Raw genomic sequence first — 12,648 nt, 5'->3', positions numbered from 1 at the left:
GCCAGAGCAGGGCAGAGGATGGCCAGAGGATGAAGAGAGCAGAAGACAGAGAGACAAACAGCTGCAGAGAGGAGTACCCTCTCTGCTGATGGCTGGAGATGATGGAATGACCAGCTGCAGAGAGCTGCAGAGACAACCTGCCAGGAAAGAGGTGCTACCCTCTCTGTTGAGAGTTTCAGAGACCTGCAGCAATGTCAAAATGACTTGCTGCAGAGAGGAGTCACCCTCTCTAGAGCCTCCTCTCTGCTAAGATCTGAACGTTTCACTGGGCAACCTGCCTATAGAGAGGAGCTACCCACTCCTCTGAGCTGTTCTAACATTAAATAAAACTCTTCTCCTTCACCTTTCACTTGTTTGCGTACCTCATTATTCCTGGAGGAAGGACAAAAACTCAGGCAAAGGCTCTGCGGCCATAGAGGTTTCTAGTAAGAAAAATTGACACCCCAGATATCCTGTAAAATTACCACTGAGTCATTGCTGCCCTCTTACATGTCTCTTTCCCTCTTCAGAGGTCTAAGCCCCTTCAGCAGGGCTCAAAGTATGAAGCAACCAGCTCCTGTATACACTTCCAGGACGAGCCTATTTTGAACTAATTTCATTGGGGGTTCCCTGTAGGGCTGCTGTAAATCACGGAGGGTCAACACCCCAGACAATCCCACGAGGCCCCCAGTAACCCAGGGTGCCCTTCAGCTGCAAGAAACAAAATGCCCTTTCTTTTCCAAGCTGAGTAAACTCAGTCTCTCATTTACCTATGAAAACAACAGTACAGTTCCTCATGCAAATGCGCCCAGCCAAGCCAAATCAAGATTAATTTCGGGAGAAAAAGCAATGGAGAAGACCCATTAAAATGCACCTCTGAACTACAATTAGGATCCTTAAACAACAACTTCCTAGAAGAGCAAAAATAAAAGCTCAGAATAAATAAAGGACCTTTAATCAAAGGGAGGTTCTGGGCTCAGGAGGACTTAGCAGTTCCACCAGAGGAGAAGCTCAAAGTCGTGGAGGCCTCAATGGGCCCCTGCTGATACCTTAGCTCTGAGTTTGGGCAACTCCTTTGGAGTCCTGAGTCTTCTCTGAGGCCCCATGTGCTTGGGTGCCAAATTATTATTGATGAAAAGAGTCAAAATCTGTAAAATATTTGAAGAGATTTATTCTGAGTCAAATATGAGTGGACATGGCCCATGACACAGCCCTCAGTAGGTCCTGAGAACATGTGCCCAAGGTGGTCAGGACGCAGCTTAGTTTTATACATTTTAGGGAGGCATGAGACTTCAATCAAATATATTTTTGAAATACATGTGTTTGGTCCAGAAAAGTGGACTTGAAGTGGGGCGTCTTCCAGCTTATACGGAGATTTAACATTTTTCTGATTGACAATTGGTTGAGTTTATCCAAACACCTGAGATCAATAGAAAGGAATGTCTGGGTTGCAATAAGGTTGTGGAGGTGAAAGTTTTATCATGCAGATGAAGCCTCTAAGTAGCACGCTTTAGAGAGAATAGATTGTAAAATGTTTTTTATCAGACTTAAAATCTGTGTTGATATTAATGCCAGAGAGGTATAATAAGGATGTCTGACCCCTATTTTCGATCATGGCCTGAACCAGTCTTTCAAGTTAAATTTTAAGAGCCCTGTCTGAGGAGGAAGTCCATTCAGACGGTTTGGGGCCTTAGAATTTTAATTTTGGTTTCCACAGTGCATTGCCAGCCAAGAAAACTCACCTGAGCTTTAGTTTCCATATTTTTGGAGGGCTTCATTATATAGGTATGAAAGACCAAATAATTGGTTATTTGAAATCAATCTTCAGCCTCATTCCATTCTCTGGAGGTTAGACAAAGATATCAAGCCCAAAGCCCCAACTCTCTGATGGTGTTTGCTTTTTCTTTTATGACCAGCCCCCATTCTGCTGATCATTTTATTACCACAAACTATTTAGTGTTCTGACATGATTCACCTCATTAGCATAAACTTAGGTTGGTTCCAGATCCCACAATGAATAACAAAAACCTTCTGTCATTTGAAAAATTCCAGGGGTTTAGAAGTTACCTCTCAGGAACCAGGGACAAAGTCCCAGACAATGATCTTGTTTATGCAAGTTTTCAATAAACAAACTGCATGTGGAGCATAGTTCTAATTATTTCAACATAATTTAATGGAAATATAATGGGAAATATGTGCAAAATTATTATATGTGCCAATTTCCCTGTTGTTAGATTGTATTCTTTATACATTTTTATTTTCTACTTTTCTAAAATGAGTATACATTAAATGTATAATTACAAATATATATATTAATTAGAAATGACTTTGGAAGAAATGCATTTGGAGAAAAGTGTTAGTAAAGGTGACATTTCCTTTCTTGGAATTGTTTTAGATGTTTTTCAAGTTACTGAAAATTGACGAGAAAAAGTCTTAAGGTAAAACATTCAAAATTCTATTCCATAAAAGATATTGAAAATATGTGGAATCTTTTGATCTACTAATGTGAGATATAGTCGCTTTTAAATAATAAATTTCTTCTTTGGCAGATCCAGTAGCAGGCTTTGTTTTCAAAAAAGTGTCTTTGCAAATTGCATAAAAGATATTAAAGTAAAAGCATCTGAACTGCAGTAGTAGCTCTCAACATAGTTATTATCTTGCACTATGTTAAAATTTGAACTTAAAAATGATTCTTAAAACTAGTATATGTAATGAATGTCTTATTAGACAACATCTTATTCTCTACATCTCAGCATGTTCAACTCTAAAAATATATGCAAATTATTCCTTTTCCAACTTTAAAACAGAATGTGAGGAACATCTTGAATCATCACAGGAGACTAACAAATTACACAGTGGTGTTCACTTAAATGAGTACCTGTTAAAGAGCTAAGGCACTTTTGTGGAACACTTACTCTATGAATCAAACCAAAATATATACAGAAAATACATATGAATGATTTTTCAATACAAATGAATATTGAAAATGCTGTCTGTTTGAAAATGCACAAACACATACACACAAACAAATCCAAGATAAAAGTAAAAATAACAAAAATGACTTGAAAAAATAATAAAATAAATGTAACTGTGTATTACATATACCTGAATCAAGTGCTCTTCAGAGAAGGCTTGAAAATGGTTTAGTAATTTATTTCCAGTTAATATACGAAATGAAGAGAAGAGAGAAGACCAGAAACCTATCTGAGGTCAAAAATAAAATCAATGGTAAAATCAGGCTCCTAGTTATTAACTTTACTCCCAGAGAGAACCATTATATTTGTTCTTCTATTTTTCAGGTCATGTACCACCACAGAAAGATTCTTTGTAAAAGCTCTTAATACAGAATGGAGAGCTTTGTTTGCTCATTTTTCTTATGTTTTAACAAAAATATTCACGTCACTACATTTTTATATGTACATTTGCCTTGTTAATCAAGAAACATGCATCCATGGTGGTATTTGTGTGTGTTTTTCACAATTCATAGGGTAACAATAAATTCAAAGTTCTCTCTGTAGAAACAAGACAATTAGAAATTAAAAACCTATTATAATAAAGTAACCTTATAATCCGAACAGACTTTGATATTTCATTTTAATCAAGAGGCAAACCAATTTATTTAAGAAAAACATGCAAAAGGTCATGAGAAGTAGCAATTTACTAACTGTATGAAGATATATCTTCTTTGTACCTGTAAGATAACTCATAAAAGCACTGCCAAATCAGAGCATTGTGGCATTGACATTAAGGCATATTGTTTCATATAGTCTCTGACTAAGCCATAATTATGCATATTTTCTGGAGATAATCTCTTATCCCAACTAGTGAAGTTACAGAATGAATAAAATATGTTATAGAGCCTAGAGAAGCAGGTTATATAAACAACGTAACCTTCATCCTACAATTCTGATTACAGCTTTCCAGGTTGTCTCTTTGTTCTGGCCTGAAAATTTAGTTGTTTTTCACAAACAGGTTGCAATTATGCATTTTAGTTATTCAGTGTCTGTGACACTTGCACAAACTACTTTACTTTGTGAGAGTATAAAACATTTAAAATCAATGTTGCATTCCTTGTGTTCCCATTTTGAATTTTTTCTCCCATGTTTATTTTTAAACTCCAAGCACAAATTTAGAAAAAAAGCCTTAGGTGAGTAAATGTATATTTGCTTGTTCAATATTTATAATGTAATTTATTTTAAAATATTCTGGTAATTGAAAAATACTGCGATAAGAAAAATATATGCACATAAAATAACAAAGAAAACAATTTAAAAAATAGAAATGGTGATCATATTTATATTCACTTTAAATAATCTGAGAAACCTCATATAACTGTAAGCAACGTTAAAAATCATGTATTTTTAAATTATCATTATCACATCGTCCAAAATATGTGGTCCCATATTAAGTAACACTAACCAGGTTTTGATAATTCTAGCATATTTCAAATCGTTCACTGCATTTCTGGCTCATGTTAAGTTGAGAAGTCATACCAAAGAACTATTTATTTCAGCTTTTGGCTCTTATTCATGTAGGAAGTTCATAACATAGTTAAATTAGCCACAAATTGAACTGTGATTACACAGTAAAATGCAATGTGAACAATCTACTTGTGTAGATTTTTTAGTCTCAGTTGATGCTTGCTTTCAGAAATCATTTTTAAAAATTGATAAAATTTTAACTTGGTTTCTTTTTGATTCGAAAACAAATTAAAATGTGTCTTCATATTACTGATTTACTCTGCTAAGAAAAAATTATATGTTTTATGAAATTCTATTTTTTCTGTCAGTATGATAATTGAGAGAATATAAGGTTGTCCTAGTTCTTTATTACATATTTAAAAACTGTTTTCAAGGAGACTGCTTTTATGTTTTCCCATACAATATTTATTATATACCAAACATTTATATTTTCAAAATGTACAGCTAGTATTGAGGGAATGAGAAGATCACATAAAAAAGAAAACAATGAACAGACCATTGAAAAATTAATGGACTAAGTAAATAGATTCTATTGGGGAAAAGAAAAAAAACAGGAGAAAACTAACATGTATAAAGAAGAGAATGGAATAAAATGGTAATTAATCTTGCTAAAAGAGTGAAAATACACCTTTAGAAGTTGATTCAAACTGTTTTATCAAAATATAAACATAAAAGAAGAAAAATGTTATTTCCTATAAATTACATAATTACTCACTAGGTTTATTTATTTGTTCTTAATGGGAAAATACCTTCAAAAGGTCAACAAAGACATAATTTCTAAAATGTGTTTTCAATATTCAAGAACATTGCTCGTGATTGACCAAAGGTAGTAACTTGAAGAAAAAAAAAAGGCGTGAGAAAAACTGGGTTCTATACTTTTAAAAGTTGAAATTATATTCAGCAGATTTATGCTTTCATAATTTTTAAAAAGTTTAATTTTTATATATTTTCACTTATTTTTCAAATATTTTTTCTAAATTTTACTGAGTATAATTTCCAATGGGGTTTAGTCTATCCAAGCTTTAATCTGGTTATTCATCATTCAGAAGTAGAGTAAGCTTCTAATATGAAAATGCCCTATATCAATGTTATTTGCTGGTTGAAGACTTTAAAATGAAAAATTACACATTACTTATGCTAGTGGGTAAATTCCAGATATATTAATTATTACAAGTTATAGATAATTTACTAACTTAAAGATAGCAGAGCTATGAGTTATGAAAGGTTACCAATAAGTAGAAATAAGTACTGTTTTCAGATTTTGTCCATTGACTATATTGTTTGTGTAACATTTCACAACATATGTGGATGACTTTGTCTTTATTCTGGCTCTTAATGATTTTTCTAAGTTTTAAACACAGTACTGTGACCGGAATTGGTGGGTTCCTGGTCTTGCTGACTTCAAGAATGAAGCCACGGACCCTCACGGTGAGTGTTACAGTTCTTAAAGATTGTGCGTCCAGAGTTTGTTCCTTCAGATATTCAGATGTGTCCAGAGTTTCTTCCTTCTGGTGGGTTCATGGTCTCGCTGGCCTCAGGAGTGAAGCTGCAGACCTTCACGATGAGTGTTACAGCTCTTGAGGCGGCGCATCTGGAGTTGTTCATTCCTCCCATCCGGAGTTGTCCATTCCTCCCATCCGGAGTTGTCCATTCCTCCCGGTGGGTTCATGGTCTCGTTGTCCTCAGGAGTGAAGCTGCAGACCTCCGCGGTGAGTGTTATAAAGGCAGAGCTCATAAAGGCAGAGCAACCCAAAGAGCGAGCAGCAGCAAGATTTATTGCAAAGAGCGAAAAAACAAAGCTTCCACGCTGTGGAAGGGGACCCCAGCCTGTTGCCGCTGCTGGCTCCCGCAGCCTGCTTTTACTTCCTTATCTGGCCCCACCCACATCCTGCTGATTGGTCCATTTTACAGAGAGTTGATTGGTCCATTTTGACAGGATGCTGATTGTTGCGTTTACAATCCCTGAGCTACACAGAGTGCTGATTGGTGCATTTACAATCCTCCAGCTAGACATAAAAGTTCTCCAAGTCCCCACCTGATTCAGGAGCCCAGCTGGCTTCACCTAATGGATCCCACACCAGGGCCGTAGGCGGAGCTGCCCGCCAGTCCCCTGCCGTTCGCCCGCACTCCTCAGCCCTTGGGAGGTTGATGGGACTGGGCACCTCAGAGCAGGGGGCAGCACCTGTGGGGGAGGCTTGGGCCCTGCGGGAGCCCACTGCAAGGGGGCTCAGGCATGGTGGGCTGCCATGTCCCAAGCCCTGCCCTGCGGGAAGGTGGCAGAGGCCCCGCGAGCATTAGAGCATGGTGCGGACAGGCCAGCAGTGCTGGGGGACCTGCGCCCCCTCCGCAGCTGCTGGCCCAGGTGCTAAGCCCCTCACTGCCCGGGGCCACTCTGAGTACGGGGCTCGCTGAGCCCACGCCTACCCGGGACTTGCGCTGGCCCACGAGCACCACGCACAGCCCCAGTTCCTGCCCACACCTCTCCCTCCACACTTCCCCACAAGCAGAGGGAGCCAGCTCCAGCCTTGGCCAGCCCAGAGAGGGGCTACCACAGTGCAGCAGTGGGCTGAAGGACTCCTCAAGCATGGCCAGAGCAGACGCCGAGGCCGAGGAGGTGCTGAGAGTGAGCGAGGGGTGCTAGCACGTTGTCATCTCTCAGTACCATCTTAAATCAATTTAACTAATAACAAAGAAACCTTTATTTTTCAAATGTTATTTATTAAGACAATAGATTTATCACAATTTGCAGTTTGAGTTTAGAAAATGTATCTCAATTGTTTTTTTCCCAGAATCATCCAAATCACGGGAAAGGAGATAAATTATTGTCTACCTAAAGTAATGGGCTAGGGAGGAGCTTCAAGATATCCAATAGGGTGTATCTCAACTATAACCATAATTTATTTTGTAGACTTTTTAATTTAGTGATCAATTTTCTCTCTAAAATTTGAATAACTGAACAGATAAATTCATTAAAAGTATATATAACATACAGAGTATATATACAGTGTATATGGTATGTGTATATGTATATTACATATGAGAAATACTTCCTTGTATTTTTATATTAGCCCTAAAATGAAGAAATGATTGATTTTATAAATCAGCGTGGACCTGAGATGAGAGTGTCAAAAAGAATAAAATTGACAAAAAAATCCCCATAACTTCTGAAGAGGGTCAGAATCAAGAACAATTCACCTAATCATCCAGGCTCATAATTTTTAATTAATTATCTACTATGGAAGGAATTATATCAACACCAAAACATAACAGTATTTTTTTCTTTTTTTTAAATTTATTTTATTTTAGGTTCTGGGGTACATGTGCAGAATGTGCAGGTTACATAGGTAAACCTGTGCCGTGGTGGTTTGCTGCACCTATCAACCCATCACCTAGGTATTAAACCCCACATGCATGAGCTATTTGATTTGATGCTTTCCCCTCTGCCACACCCCACCCCCCGACAGGCCCCAGTGTGTGTTGTTCCCTTCCCTGTGTCCATGTGTTCTCATTGTTCAACTCCCACTTATGAGTGAGAACCTATGGTGTTTAATTTTCTCTTCCTGTGTTAGTTTGCTGAGGATGATGGCTTCCAGCTTCATCCATGTGCCTGCAAAGGACATGATCTCATTCTTTTTTATGGCTGCATAGTATTCCATGGTGTATATGTACCACATTTTTTAATCCAGTCTATCATTGATGGTGATTTGGGTTGGTTCCAAGTCTTTGCTATTGTGAATATTGCTACAATAAACGTATGTGTGCATGTATCTTTATAATAGAATGATTTATATCCCTTTGGATATTATACACAGTAATGGGATTGCTGGGTCAAATGGTATTTCTGGTTCTAGATCCTTGAGGAATCGCCACATTGTCTGGCACAGTTGTTGAACTAATTTACTTTCCAACCAACAGTGTAAAACCATTCTTATTTCTCTGCAGCCTCTCCAGCATCTGTTGTTTCCTGACTTTTTAATGATTGCCATTCTAAATGGCGTGAGATGGTATCTAAGTGTGGTTTTGATTTGCATTTCTCTAATGACCATAAACTGAACTTTTACCATTGTATTACAAAGGTAGTAATGCTTACACATTTGGTTCATCTGATGAACTAATAATTTAGCTGCTACATATCAAAGCTGTCAGTGCACTGATTATATCTCCTATGGAAGATATTTTTCATCTTTTGATTCAATGAAAGTTTCCTGTATGAAACCAAATTTCATACAGTTCTAAAAACTCCTTTAGAAAGTTACCATTTTAGTTTTGTTTTCTAGGCTAAAGCAATTTACTGTCCACCATCATATGTCTTATGTTTCAAAAAAATGCCTTTTTTTCTACAGAAAAAAAGTTATAAAATTAAATATAGGTTTAACAAGTAGGATTTCAAGATTATACATGGTGGTTTTATGCTAGTTAAAAAAAAGAATATATAATATTTTTGCCAAATGAGAACATTATGGATAAATATATATACATATAATACATATTTAACATTGAGTTTTTAACTGGGGAAAAGGTTGTGGTATAAAGCATGAAAAAGAAGAGAGCTGGGAGGCATTTCAGGCATTCTGAAAGCATCTTTATTCACATCGCAGCCTTGTTACATACAGAACAGTGAGGATATGCTTTCATATAACTGGCTATATCTCCCTAATTGGCTATATAAATTTCATTAAAGTCATTGCTAACTTATAGAGTAGTAACACATAAAGGATCTTGACTGCTTTCAAATACTATGGATAATAAAAAAATAATTAAACTTGCCATTCCACTTTGTGTATTTAAGCTAATTAATTAAGCTATGTTGACTATTATGAAGTCACAGGCAAGCAGAAAGAAATGGTCTTGATCAAGTTCTAGTCAGTAGTCCTGTGGTAAACTGACTACACGATGCATGTATCTGCTTCCTGTTGTTTGCCTGGATTCATGTGAGAGGTTTCCACCAGGGGATGCATCTGTAGTCTGTCAAACTATGAGGATAGATATGGTAAACTGATCTGACCACATTCTAGAACTGCAGATTAATTTACTTGCTATTGGTACACTTCATCTTATAACTCAGCCACTTAGTCAGCCTAATCCTAAACTTATTCCTTCCTATGAGTTGGAGAATGGTATCTTCAAATAAAGCTTCAAATAGCAAACATTTCATAAAGATCAATTCACCTTGAGATAACTAAAATGTTCTGTCTACTTCAGCTCATTCTAGGTGTCATTTCTCTCACAAACATCTCTGACTTACCCTTACTTCCATTTATTGCTTCATGCATAACTGTTCATTAGTTTCTCGCAAAAGTAATCTCTGCTTGCAGAGACTGTTCTGTTTGAGATTTTTCTAAACCCCTAAGTAATAATAAATTCATGTAATAGAGAAGTTGAAACTTTCTATGATAGTCTTAATGACTTCTTTATGATAAAAGACATTTAAAGAAATTATCCTGAGAAGAAACATTTGCTAAAGAATTTATCTTTCTTTTCAATTTATCTCCCAAATGCAAAAGCATGATAGGATGAAATAGTAATACGTGTGAAAAAAATATTTTTCCAAATAAGAAAAGCCCCTCTGGCATTCTTTCTGCAGGGACTAATAGACCCAACTATAGCTTTATATTGATGAAACACAGTTGGGTGGTCAATGCATTTCCACAGTGGAATGAGACTCAATAGGTCTTTTTCATCTCTACTTCTAGATTCTCTGATCAAATATCAATACTTGACAATTTTAACCAGTTATATTTAAAAAACAGAAAACTACACATTGGAAAGAGAAATAAATACATAAATAAAATGTGTAGGAAGCAATGTGTACTCAAACTAAAAGTTCTGAATAAATTGTAGGGGATGGTATATCTTAAGGCCTTACACTTAAATTATAACTTCCTAAACAGGAACTGCATATAAAGAGTTGTTTTTCTTACTTTTTTTTTTTTTTTTTTACTTTTTACTTTTTTTACTTTTTATTTTTATTTACTTTTTATTTTTTACTTTTTATTTTTATCAGTTGCTTTTTATTAAGTAGATTATATTGTTCTACTTAATAAATAGAGATATATGGAAACATATAAAAATGCTCAACACCATTGGTTATTAGGGAAATGCAAATTAAACCACAATGCACTACACAAGTATAAGAGTAGCAACAAAACAAACTACACAGATACCTGACAAGATCAAATTCTGGTGCAGATGCAGAGCAACAGGTTTATGGAAAGTTTTAATAACATAACTAGAAATAGCTACTTCCAAATTTAAAATATGATTAGAACTTTTATTGTTATTTAAATTGGACAGAAGATGAAAGTTTACATAGATAATCTTTCACTTAAAGTTAAATGCAGTGAGAAGGAAACAGCCTATTAAATAACATTTAACATATCTACAGCTAGCATCTATACCTAATAGTGAAAGAATGAATGCTATTGTAATATCAGGGTCAAGACAAATATGTGCTTTCACTACGCCTATTAGTATCACATTGGGGATCTTCACCTGCAAAATAAGACAAAATGAAGAATTGACATACAGAGTGTATACTAAGAAACAAAACTGCCTCTATTTTCAGAGGACATGTCCATCAACATACAAAATGTACAAAAAGTTCTTAGATCTCACAAGTGAACTTAGCAAGGTCTCGTAATACAAAGAAAATATACAGAAATCAATCATATTATTATATTACAGCAATTAATACTTGGAATTTGAAGTTTTTAAATGACCTCAGTTACAATTGTAGTAAATATAATTAAGTACTTGGGTATAAATTTAACACAACATGTGAAGAATGTCTGCACTGAAACTTACAAAACACTAGTGAAAGAAATCAAATATCTAAATCAATAGAGATGAAAAAGATATTTTTCATGTTCATGAATTAGAAGATGCAATATTGTTAAGATGTCCTTTTTTCTCATTTTCTATATGCACTTAATGATATTTCTATCATAATCCCAGCAAGCTTTTATTCAGATATCAGAAGCTGATTCTAAAATATATATGGCAAAACAAAGGAACTACAATAGCTAAATCAACTCAGAAAAAGAAGAAAAAAGCTAAAGGGCTCCCACTGTCCAATTTCAGGACTTGTTATAAAGTTATAAGACAGAGTGGTATTGGAAAAAAAGATAAACATACACATCAACAGAATAGAATAGACAGTTGAGAAATAGGCTTATATGAATATCATTTATTGCTTCTTTTTACAAAAATTCAATAATTTGATAATTTTTTTCAACAAATATTGCTGTATCAATTGTAAATCCCTATGCAAAATAATAAACCACAGCATATGCCTGATACATTATCCAAAAATTAACTGAAATATGTAATTTACCAAAATGTATAACAAAACCATAAAACATTTAAAAGAAAACATGAGGCAATATACATAATCTTTAGTTTAACAATAAGATTTAAAGATAAAATGCAAAGCACGATCTACTTTAAAAATGTTAAATTAGGCTGTGTCAAGATTAGAATACTTTGCTCTGTAAAAGACACTGTAAGGAGAATGAAAAGGTAACACACACACTAAGAGAAAGTATTTGCAAATCAAATAACATATCCAATAAAATCTTACATGCACAATATATAAATAACACTAAAAAGTCAACAATAAGGAAAAAAGTAACAAAATTAATAAATTTTAATAAATTTAATAAATTTTTTAAAAGTCTAAAAAGACACTTCACCAAAATAGATATGTGAAAGCATATGAAAAAACGCTCAACATCATTAGTTATTAGGGAAATGCAAATTAAAACCACAATGCACTACACAAGTATTAGAATGGCAACAAGACAAACATACACACACCTGACAAGATAAAATTATGGCAATTATGCATGTTAACAGCAACTTTACTTGCTAGATGATATGCAAAATTGTTCAGCCACTTCTGAAAATGGTTTAGCAATTTTTTACAAATGTAAATACACATTTATCATATGATCCAGTAATTCCACTCTTAGATATTTAACAAAAAGAATTAGAAACTCCTATTTACTAAAAGCATGCAAACACATGTTTATAGCACTGTTTTTTATAATCACAAAAGGAAGAACCAAGACATGCTTCAACGGGTGAATGGATAAACAACCTGTAGTATATCCATAGACTGTAATAATACTCAGCAAGAAAAAGGAACGGTTGATTCACACAACAGTATGGCTAAATCTGATATACATTT

The sequence above is a fragment of the Pongo abelii genome, chromosome X (assembly GCF_028885655.2).
Source record: "Pongo abelii isolate AG06213 chromosome X, NHGRI_mPonAbe1-v2.0_pri, whole genome shotgun sequence".
Taxonomy (NCBI): domain Eukaryota; kingdom Metazoa; phylum Chordata; class Mammalia; order Primates; family Hominidae; genus Pongo; species Pongo abelii.
This window is presented reverse-complemented; position numbering follows the sequence as displayed.